Here is a 10,466-nt window from a genome sequence, read left to right on the forward strand (position 1 = left end):
TTCACACATGTGATCCAGTGACATCTCATGGAAGCAAGAATGGAAAATGAAGAAATGGACAAAGTTACATTTTAATAGGAAGTTTACAAGCAGTAGAGTAAGAAATTCTGTAATTTTGGACAACTTGGATGACCCTGAAGAATAATGTGCCTAGGATAATATGTCAGTAAAAGTACACTCTGCTAACCACCCAGGCAAAGAAGACACATAATATGTGATGCTACCTACATGGGATAAAAGGCTGAAGGCACAGAGGCCGGAAGTACGATGGTGAAGACCAATGTCTGAGCGACGGAGGAGCAGAGAATGGTGGAGCAATGTCAGAGTTCTAGTCCCAAAGGATCCACACACTGAGGGATCTCCTGCACAGCATGGTGACAGAGCTTAAGAGAATATTGTGAGTAGAAAATCCTAAAAGAAGGAGACAGCTGAACTCCACCAAAAACATGTGTTGAGGTATGAACGTGTCATCAAGTCTGACTTCATAATTCCACTCAATATGCATTCATTTTGTCCACACATATCATTGTACCTCATAGTGCTATACTGAATTCTTATTTATAAAACATTTATGAATATGAAATGGCAACGATGGCCAATCATGAATATTCAGATCTCTGAATACTGGTGTTGTGTTTGCCAATATTTTATGGAGATGATAAATAAAGGCAGTGGTCTCAGGCTTGGCAGCTGGAACGCAGGAGGTTGGAACTGAATCATTGTTCCCACCTTGGTGACGGGGCCTCATAACACATCCATCATCTACTGTCTTCCAGGGTGCATTGTCAGTACAAGTATGGGAAAGCGTGGAAATGGGCTGTGTCCAGAATTTTGATATGCAGCCTGGGTGTCTCCCTCTCTAATACTGATCTAAGACTCCAAATGGATTGATGACGCCAGTCAGCATAGACAGGGAGTGAAGAGCAGGGACTCTGGACACATGGTATCTGGGTTTGGCTCTTCCTGCAGCTGTGATTCAGCCTCAGGACACTGATCATCATGCTGGAGCCGCAGACACAGCTCCCCGTGATGTGGACTCCAGCCTCAGAGTATACAGCCACTATGTGTCCCACTTTCTGCTCTGCTGAACCACAGCAGGTGCAGGGGGTCCCACGACACTGGAGCAGAACCAGATCAGCTGGAAGGGCACACCCAACACTTTCCATTCAGTTATGACCTTGACTGGTAATGTCCAGTGTATTTCCCTCCTGAGTTCAGGCAGGGAGCCCAGAGGAGGGTCCTAGGACCTAGAGGATGAGGAAGTCCCTGTAGGCTTCCCAGGTGCCTGCAGAAGCTCAGCCTGAGACACAGCTGAGCTGCAAGTACATTCCTGAGTGCTGTGACATTCACACAAGGACCACAGACTGTTCCAGGATTAAAGGGGAAATGGAGATGGTTTATAAAGTGTGGAAAGTGAGTTCAGAACACCCACAGTTTAAAATAAGATGGTTGGTTCAGTTCAGCACACAGAGCTGCTCTGACAGGAGGTAGGGATGACTTATACAATTGAGGTAGCAAATCAAGATCCTGGCTCTGCACTCTGTGGATTTGAGGGAAAACTAATGTTGTCCTATAGTCGGTAGTGGCCTGAGAACGCTGTCCTGAGTCAGACGGGAAAACACTCATGAGGTCCCCAGATTGTCCCACATCTCTGATCCTGGTGATCCTGGAAGCCACGGTCATCGTGCACAAACCTGAATGTGTCAATTTAGGACTTCTTCCTGTCACATCAAACTTCTCTACATCAGTGACGTCAGTATAAGGGACAGAGACATAAAAGGAGAAGTCCTCCCTCAAAACTGTTACAGGAGAGGAAACCCCAATTCCTTGACAGGAAACCAGGGCTTCATCTCCCTCTGCACCTGTACAGACCAGATTCTGGCTCAGTGTGTCTTGTGCGCCCCCTGGTGGAGCCGCACTCCCCTGCAGGGAGGTTTGCTTCTGGGCTCAGCCTGAGGGCCGCTCACTCTATCTCCTGCGCAGAAATAGGTGGCCATGTCCGCGGCTGTCAGACTGTTCATTTGCAGAGACACCGTGTTCGGGTTGGTGTTGCTGGAGATGGTGATTCAACCATTGACGCAGCTCTCGTATTTGTGCTACCACCACTCCAAATGTATCTGATCCACTCCAGCCCCTTCCCTGGAGACTAGGGGGCCCAGTTCATGTAGGAGCTACTAATGGTGAGTCCAGAGACTTTGCAGGTGAGTGTCAGGGATCCCCCAGGCATGACCAGGCCTCCCCCGGACTCCTTCAGCTCCTGACACTGGACACCTGCAAACACAGACGTCGTGGTCAGGAAGCTGTCACTCACACTCTCTGTGTCTCTCACTCACATCCTCTCCCAGACTCAGTGCCCCGTGTTTTCCATCATTACCTTTGAGCACTGCAACCAGGAGAAGCCAGCGCAGCCCAGTCTCCATGGTGAGCGCCTGTGTTGAGTGCGATCACTGAGTGGACACCTGGGAGTCCTGGGGCTGGAGCTCCTGTGCCAGAGCTGCAGGGCGAGGGCTGGGCTGGTTTTCATGGACAGAGGGAGGCCCTATTTACATGTGCTGCCCCTATATAGCAGGCATGGGGTCAGATTCTCAGACAGGACAGTGCCCAGGGCAGACATGGTGTCTTGGGTGTGTAGGGTGATGGCTATGATAGGATTCAGATCATACAAACTTTTTTTTTCTCGTTGTTGTTTTACCAGTTGTAGGCAACGTGTTAATTTCATTCTAATATGTCTGTGCCCTTAATATCCAGTGTTGGCAATACCATGTCCTTCATTTTAAAATAACCTTTGCTTCATTATTAACTATGATAATGACATTGGAACAGTGACAGAGAGAGAATTGGTGAGAGAAACAGAAATGTAGAGATGGACAGTGAGTTGACATTGGGAGATTTCTGCCTTTGGATTGACAGCTCCAAACAACCCAAACATTGGGAAAAATCTCCCCGATGTTGGTCCGGCCATGATTTCCCTTTCAGAATTCAAAATTCAAGAGACCTAAGAAAATATTTTCAGATGATGCTGCATAACTACAGAGCTTCTGCATTACAGACTGACTGAGAAGTGAGCAGCCTACACACAGATTGGAAGTGACTATTCTCGTATCAAATGTATGATCAATAGCCTGTATCCAAAAGGAATAAAAAGGAACAGTCTGTATGAGCCATGTTTAGAACTGTTCTGAGTCTTCTGCAGTCTCAAAATAACTGTGATGCACAATTGGCTTCTTCATCCTGATCAACAGGTTCTGCATCATCAGGCCTACAATGGGTATAGAAGCAAACCTCTCTGATTGTGTGTGGCTCAGTGTTGCTATGGATTCATTCTGGTGCGGGCAAGAGGCACGGAGTCACCACACAGACCCTGGGAGTTGGGTGAAAGCAGGCCAGAGGCGAGCAGCCTGCAGAATCATTTATTTCAGTTGGTACCACAGCTTATATAGCTGAGGCAGCCAATCTGGTCAAGGGGCAGTTTATGCCTAACCAATCACAGCCTGTTGCCAGGCAGTATCTGAAGCCATCCAATCACACCCTGTTGCCAGGCAGGCTCCAATGCCAGGTGGCATTGAAGCCATCCCTGAGTAACTGATGCTCCCTTTCCAGCAGCCATCTAGGCATGGCCTTCTCATTCTACCACAGCTCAGTGTGTCCCAAAGGCATTGTGTTTTAGGTGTGCTCCCAGGGAGACCATGGGAGAAAAGATGGGAGTTCTTGGAGTGAGGTCTAGTGGGATTTGTTCATTCATGGGGAATCTGCTGTTGGAGGTACCACGGTAGATCTCCTGAGTCTCCAGCTTCAGCACAGAGCACAGTGCTACTAGAATCAGCCCTGGTCTCGTCTGACGTTCTGTGTGGGGATGGGGTCCCTCCCATCCCTGTTCACAATATTAGGATGCCTGATGACTGCCATGATGTTCACAATGTTATGATGCCTGATGGCACAACATTCTGCAGTCACTATGGCAAACACCTCTGTAGTCCCATGTTCAATTAAAGCAGCATCATTCTCAAGAGTTCACACATATAATCCAGGAAAATTTGCATTTAAGAAGGAATGGATAATGGGACAAATGGACAGAGTTATATTTTAACAGGAAGTTTATATGGCTATAGTATAGAGGAAGAAATTCTGGTATCTTGGATAATATGGATGATCCTGGAGAATAATATCCAAGGATAATATGTCAGGATAAGTATACTCTGCTAAAATACCAAGCCAAGAAGGCAAATAATATGTAATGCTACGTACATGGGATAAAATGGATGAACTCAGAGGCAGAAGTTCAATGATGAAGACCAACATCTGTGCTTGGGAGGGACAGAGGAGACGATAGAGCAAGGTCAGAGTTTCAGTCCCACAGGATCCACACGTTGAGGGGTCTACTGTGCAGCATGGTAACAGCAGTTAAGAGAATATAGTGTCTGCAGAATTCCAAGACATTAGACAAACGACATTCTACCATGAAAAACATGGGTTTTGTGATAAACATGTCAGTAAGTCTGACTTCATTATTCCACTCAGTATACACTCATTTATTCAACACATATCATTATACCTCATAAGCCTATATTAAATATTACTTATCAAACATTTATGAATATGAAATGGCCAAAATGGGAAATCATGAAGATTCAGATCTCTGAACACTGGTGTTGTGTTTGCCAATGTTTTATGGAGATGATAAATGAAGGCAGTGTACTCAAGGCTTGGCAGCTGGAACCCAGGAGCATGGAACTGCATCAGTGTTCCCACCTTGGTGATGAGGCCTCATAACACATCCATCATCTACTCTCTTCCAGGGTGCATTATCAGTACAAGTATGGGAAAGTGTGTAAATGGGCTCCATCCAGCACTGTGATATGCAGCACGGATGTCTCCCTCTCTAAATAGATGAAAGACTCCAAATGGATTGATGACCCCAGTCAGCATAGATTTGGAGTGAAGAGCAGGGACTCTGGACACATGGTATCTGGGACTGGCTCTTCCTGCAGCTGTGATTCAGCCTCAGGACACTGGGCATCATGCTGGAGTCACAGACACAGCTCCCCGTGATGTGGACTCCAGCCCCAGAGTGCACAGCCACTGTGTGTCCCACTTTCTGCTCTCCCTCAATCACAGCAGGTGCAGGGGGTCCCACGACACTGGAGCAGAACCAGATCAGCTGGAAGTGCACACCCAACACTTTCCATTCAGTTATGACCTTGACTGTTGATGTCCAGTGCATTTCCTTCCTGAGATCAGTCAGGGAGTCCCCCAGGAGGGTCCCAGGACCTAGAGGATGAAGAAGTCCCTGTAGGCTTCCCAGGGGCCTGCAGAAGCTCAGCCTGAGACACAGCTGAGCTGCAGTACATTCCTGAGTGCTGTGACATTCACACAGGGACCACAGACTGTTTCAGGATTAAAGGGGAAATGCGGGTCAGGTTAAAGTCTGCAGAAAGTGAGTGTGGATCACCCACATGTAAAGTCAAAGGTTGGTTCAGTTGCACACTTGCTGGTTGTGGCAGGAGAGGGATGAGTGGAATAGTTGCGGTTTAACAGATCATGGCCCTGTCTTGGCTGTCCCTGGTTATACAGGGAAAACTGAAACTGTCCAAAGCTTTCAGTACACTGAGGGTGCTGTCCTGAGTCAGGTTGGAAGAGACTCAATAGTGTCTTCAATATTCCCACATCTCTGATCCTGGTGAGCAACAGTCATTGTCCGTGAACCAAATTGTTCATTTAGGACTTCTTCCTTTTACATCAAACTTTCAATCCGTCATTGAAGTTGGGAGGGACAGATCATAAGTAGAATTCTTCCCTCAAAACTGTTACAGGAGAGGAAACCCCAGTTCCCTGACAGGAAACCAGGGCTTGGGCTCCCTATGTACACGTGTATGACTAGAATCCGGGCTCAGTGGATTTTATGCGCCCCCGTGGTGGAGCCGCGCTCCCCTGCAGGGAGGTTTGTGTCTGGGCTCAGTGTGAGGGCCCCTCACTTTGTTTCTTGCACAGAAATAGGTGGCCGTGTCCGCGGCTGTCAGACTGGTCATTTTCAGAGTCACCGTGGTCGAGGTTTTGGAGATGGTGAATCGACCATTCACCCAGCTCCCGTAGTATGTGCTACCATCAGTATAAATGAATCCGATCCACTCCAGCACCTTCCCTGGAGCCTGGTGGACCCAGCTCACTCCATAGCTACTGATGGTGAATCCAGAGGCTTTGCAGGAGAGTGTCAGGGATCCCCCAGGGTGGAGCAGCCCTCCCCTGGACTCCACCAGCTGCTCCTGACACTGAACACCTGCAAACACAGACATCCTGGTCAGGACACTGTCACTCACACTCTCTGTGTCTCTCACTCATGTCCTCTCCCAGACTCAGTGCCCCGCATTCTCCATCATTACCTTTGAGCACAGCAACCAGGAGAAGCCAGCGCAGCCCAGTCTCCATGGTGAGCATCTGTGTTGAGTGTGATCACTGAGTGGACACCTGGGAGTGCTGGGGCTGGAGCTCCTGTGCCAGAGCTGCAAGGTGAAGGCTGGGCTGGTTTTCATGGGCAGAGGGAGGCCCTATTTGCATGAGCTGCCCCTATATAGCAGTCATGGGGTCAGATGCCTCAGACACTACAGGGCCCAGACTGATGAGAGTGTCTTGAATGTGTCTGTTGACATCATATGGAATGGGACAATGGGAGTCCTTATGTGATTGTGCCCTGATAAGTGCTTTGAATCTTTGTTTTTCATGTGGCTGCACTACAACGTGTGGTTCATGGCTGATATCGGCTGCTTGTACACATCAACACCCCTGGAACATCATTATGGATGTCATGTGGATGCTTTATCCACCACACCACAGCATTGGCCCTGTTGTGGTTCTTAGGGCTGAGACCACCAGATCACAGCATTCACAGAGTCAGGGTCTGCTCAGGGCCAGCTCTTTCTTCCCACGATGATGTCATGGTGCTGGCCCTCCCATGGAAGGAGAGACAGAAACCATTTCCTCCCATGGCAGATGACACATCTGGGAAGAGGTCACTTACTATGGCACTTTTTATTCTGCTGTTTAAGATGTGCTCATCCCCCAAGGAGTGCCAGGGTCTCATATGTGGCAAAGGCTCCCAATACCAGATCCCTGCTCCTTCAGCCCCAGGATCAGAAGTTAATGGGATGATAGTTGAGCCCTAAGACTTCTGTGGTTGCACCTGACTGTTGTCCTGAAACTGGGCTAGGTTGGGATGCAGAGCTGGCACAGTGACACTTGGGAAAGTGCAGTGAGTAAGGATGTCTCTTTCTCTGCTCTGCCTCATGTGGGAATAACTGAGTGTTAAAACCTGAGTTACTGAAGGGTCTTTCTAATGTCCTATACCCTTCAATGCAAGCAGCAACCCTCATGGCCTTGTCCCATCCTTAGAGCCTCCTCTTAATAGGATGGATCACTGTATGGTGAGTCCCTACATGCATGATGGGAGGCTCCGGGCATCAAGTATGGAGGGTAAGTTCCACCTAACATGCAGCCTTCAGCTGCTCAGTTGGAGAGACCACACACGCACACCAAGCAGTGCTGGCTCTACTCACGGCTCTGCAGGAACAGCATCCTCAGCCTCAATGCCCCAGACCCTGCTCCTCTGTGTCCACTGAGTAGGAAAGTGATTCACCTGCAGGAGGAAACCATCATGACCAATGTCCTGGTGGAATCCTGTAGAAAATGTTCGTGAGCAGAGTCCACCCCAGACACTGTGCCAGCACTGATCCCCCAAGACACAGAAGTCTGCATCTTCAGGGGATGGCTCCACCCCAAAAGCTGAGGACTGGGGAGGAGAAGCATGGCACGTGGGGAAGTGACAGTCGGGGACAGGGTCCAGCAGCAGGAGGGAGAGGACTTGGTGGGGAGTGGTGGGCTCTATTGTGCAGGAGAGTAAAGACAGGTGGAAGGGCCACACAGCTGGGCCCCAGTGCCTTCAGGAGAGCACTGAGTCAGGAGTTCTGATCAGGTCTCCTTGCCCCAGGGACCCCCACACTGACCACCACTGAGTAAAACTAGCACAGGTGCCTGGGAGACGTGGAATGGCATCGTCTCTGGGGAGTGCATCCAGTGATGACTCCGCGCCATGAGTGGATTCAACATCAGGGCCTCATGGAGGAAGCTGAGGTCTCCAGTGCTCCTAACAGGACCACACAAAATGCTGGGAGCAGCCTGCTGGGGGTGGATGTGGTTTGTCCTCACACCATCAGTGCTGAGCATGGCCCCAACGTAACAGCACTGGCAGGGGGTGCATGGTCTGGATGTTTACAGAAATAGATTGTTCACTTCTGGGGAATCTGCTGTGGAGGAGATCACAGTAGATCTCCTGGGTCCCCAGCTTCAGCACAGAGCACAGTGCTGCTAGAGTCAGCCCTGGTCTCGTCTGATGTCCTGTGTGGGGATGGGGTCCCTCCCATCCGTGTTCACAATGTTAGGATGCCTGATGACTGCCATGCTGTTCACAATATTATGATGGCTGACGGTACAACATTCTCACTGTCTGATCCTGGACTTCCAGCCTCTACAGCTGTGAGCTCAATAAACCTTTTTGCTACATACACCGTCTCTCTTGGGTAATGCATGATGGTACTAACAGGCAGAATAAAAGAGTCAAAGAACAACACTCAGCCACTCCTCTGTTCCCACCTGAAACATAGAGTCACACGTGTCTCTGAATTTAGGTGTAGAAACTCAGAAATAGTCATTTCTATATCAACTGAGAGAATTGCTTCAGATTCTGTAAGAATCCTACACGAGTGAACAATTGCATTTTTGCAGGAGACATTTAGTAAACACATGGGGTTGATGCAGCTATCCTGGTGAGGAGCAGACAATTTGTTCATTCCTGGTGATGATAGAGTTGAGAGAAAGCAAGGACAATTTTGCTTCCACAGAAGGAGAAGCACGGCTGAGAACAGGTGCGGGCAGTCATTGGAGGAAGGAGTCGGGGTCTCTGGACACACAGTCTCTGGGGCAGGCCCTTCATGCAGCAGGGATGCAGCTCCAGGGTTGGATCATTGGTGGGCTCACAGGGACACAGTCCAGAACCACCTGGACTCTAGTGCAGACTTCACTGGGCTGTCCCACCTGCTGGTCTCCCTGAGATGGAGACAAGGCCAGCAGAGTGTGGGGAACAAGACCTCTCCACACCCAGTGTTTTCCATGAGTCTGACCCCTTGCACTACCAACGGCCACCTCTGCTTGCAAATGAGAGCAGGTCCGGGATCCCAGAAGACGTGAGTGAGGAAGTGCAAGCAGGGTTTCTAGGAGCCACAGCCTGAGCCACCCCTGAGCTGCAGGTTAATCCCTGACCTGGGGTTTGGACCACGTGGACCTCAACCTGTGAGTTCAGGGTGAAGAAGTGAAAGGGAGACGAGGGCACAGCTGTAGAGAATGGACACGGGAGCCCCAGGGAACAGGACCACGGGTCAGCTCTGCCCCTCAGGGTCCAGCTGTGCAGGAGGGGAGGGCATGGATGTGAAACACTGCAGCATCCATAGCCCCTGACTGGCTCCACACTGTCCCTGGGCTCTCAGCGGGATCCCTGATGACGTCATCAGAGAATTCCACAGAGAGCTCTTCTGTGACTGGGGCTGGAAAAGCCTCCCCGGGTGCCCGGAGCTCCCTCAGGTCTCAGATGCTGGGACCCCAGAGATGTCATTCATTCCTCCAGAAACGACTCCATTTTCTTCATGTGACATCTTCCCGTGATACCAAAACTTCTGCTCGGTGATCGGTGTTAGGGACAGAATCATCCATCCAGATCGGAACGTAGGAAGCAGTTACAGGACCACAAACACCAATTTTCTGAAGGAACCAGCGATTCACCTCCCACTGCATCTGGGCAAGGGGATGAGTCTGCACAGTGCATGTGTGACTGGGGGAAAGTGCTATCAGAAACAAACTGCCAACACAGGGCTGACAGCACGTGCAGGAAATGATGGATAAAAATATACTCCACTACCTCATGCCATTTGTGAAAATCAGTGGTACATTATACATTGAGAACAAAAGTGCAGAAAATGCAGAAAACGTCACTGTGGTGTAGCAGGTGAATCCTCAACCTGTGTTGCCTGCATCCAATAGTGCTGTGTGTTCGTCTTCCAATCTGTCTCTTGCTGATGCACCTGGGAAAGCAGAAAAGCATGGTCGTAGTGCTTGGGCCTCTGTGTCCAAGTGGGAGACCCTGAAGAAACTCCTGGCTCCTGGTGTCACTGTCGTCTGGGGAGTGAACCAGCAGGTGGAAGAACTCTTTCTCTGGGTCTCTTCTCTCTCTCTGTAACTCTGACTTTCAATAAATAAAAGAATCTTTTCAAAAAAATTACATTTGTAGCATCAAAAACACTTCAAAAAACTTGGAGGCAATTTAGGATTTGGGTGAATGATGTCCACATAACAATATTATTGTTTTTTACTTTTTAATATTTGAAAAATTTTTAAGGAATACAAATTTCATAAGTACAACTTTTGGA

At 49.1% G+C, this 10,466-nt stretch overlaps 1 pseudogene; it reads right to left on the minus strand.

Annotated features, from left to right (window-relative positions):
• Positions 1 to 5,897: 5,897 nt before the first annotated feature.
• LOC138847244 (immunoglobulin heavy variable 3-66 pseudogene) lies at positions 5,898 to 6,423 on the minus strand (annotated as a pseudogene).
• Positions 6,424 to 10,466: the final 4,043 nt, after the last annotated feature.

This window comes from Oryctolagus cuniculus, chromosome 20 (genome assembly GCF_051225735.1).
Source record: "Oryctolagus cuniculus isolate XC-2025 breed Fujian yellow rabbit chromosome 20, ASM5122573v1, whole genome shotgun sequence".
Lineage (NCBI taxonomy): Eukaryota > Metazoa > Chordata > Mammalia > Lagomorpha > Leporidae > Oryctolagus > Oryctolagus cuniculus.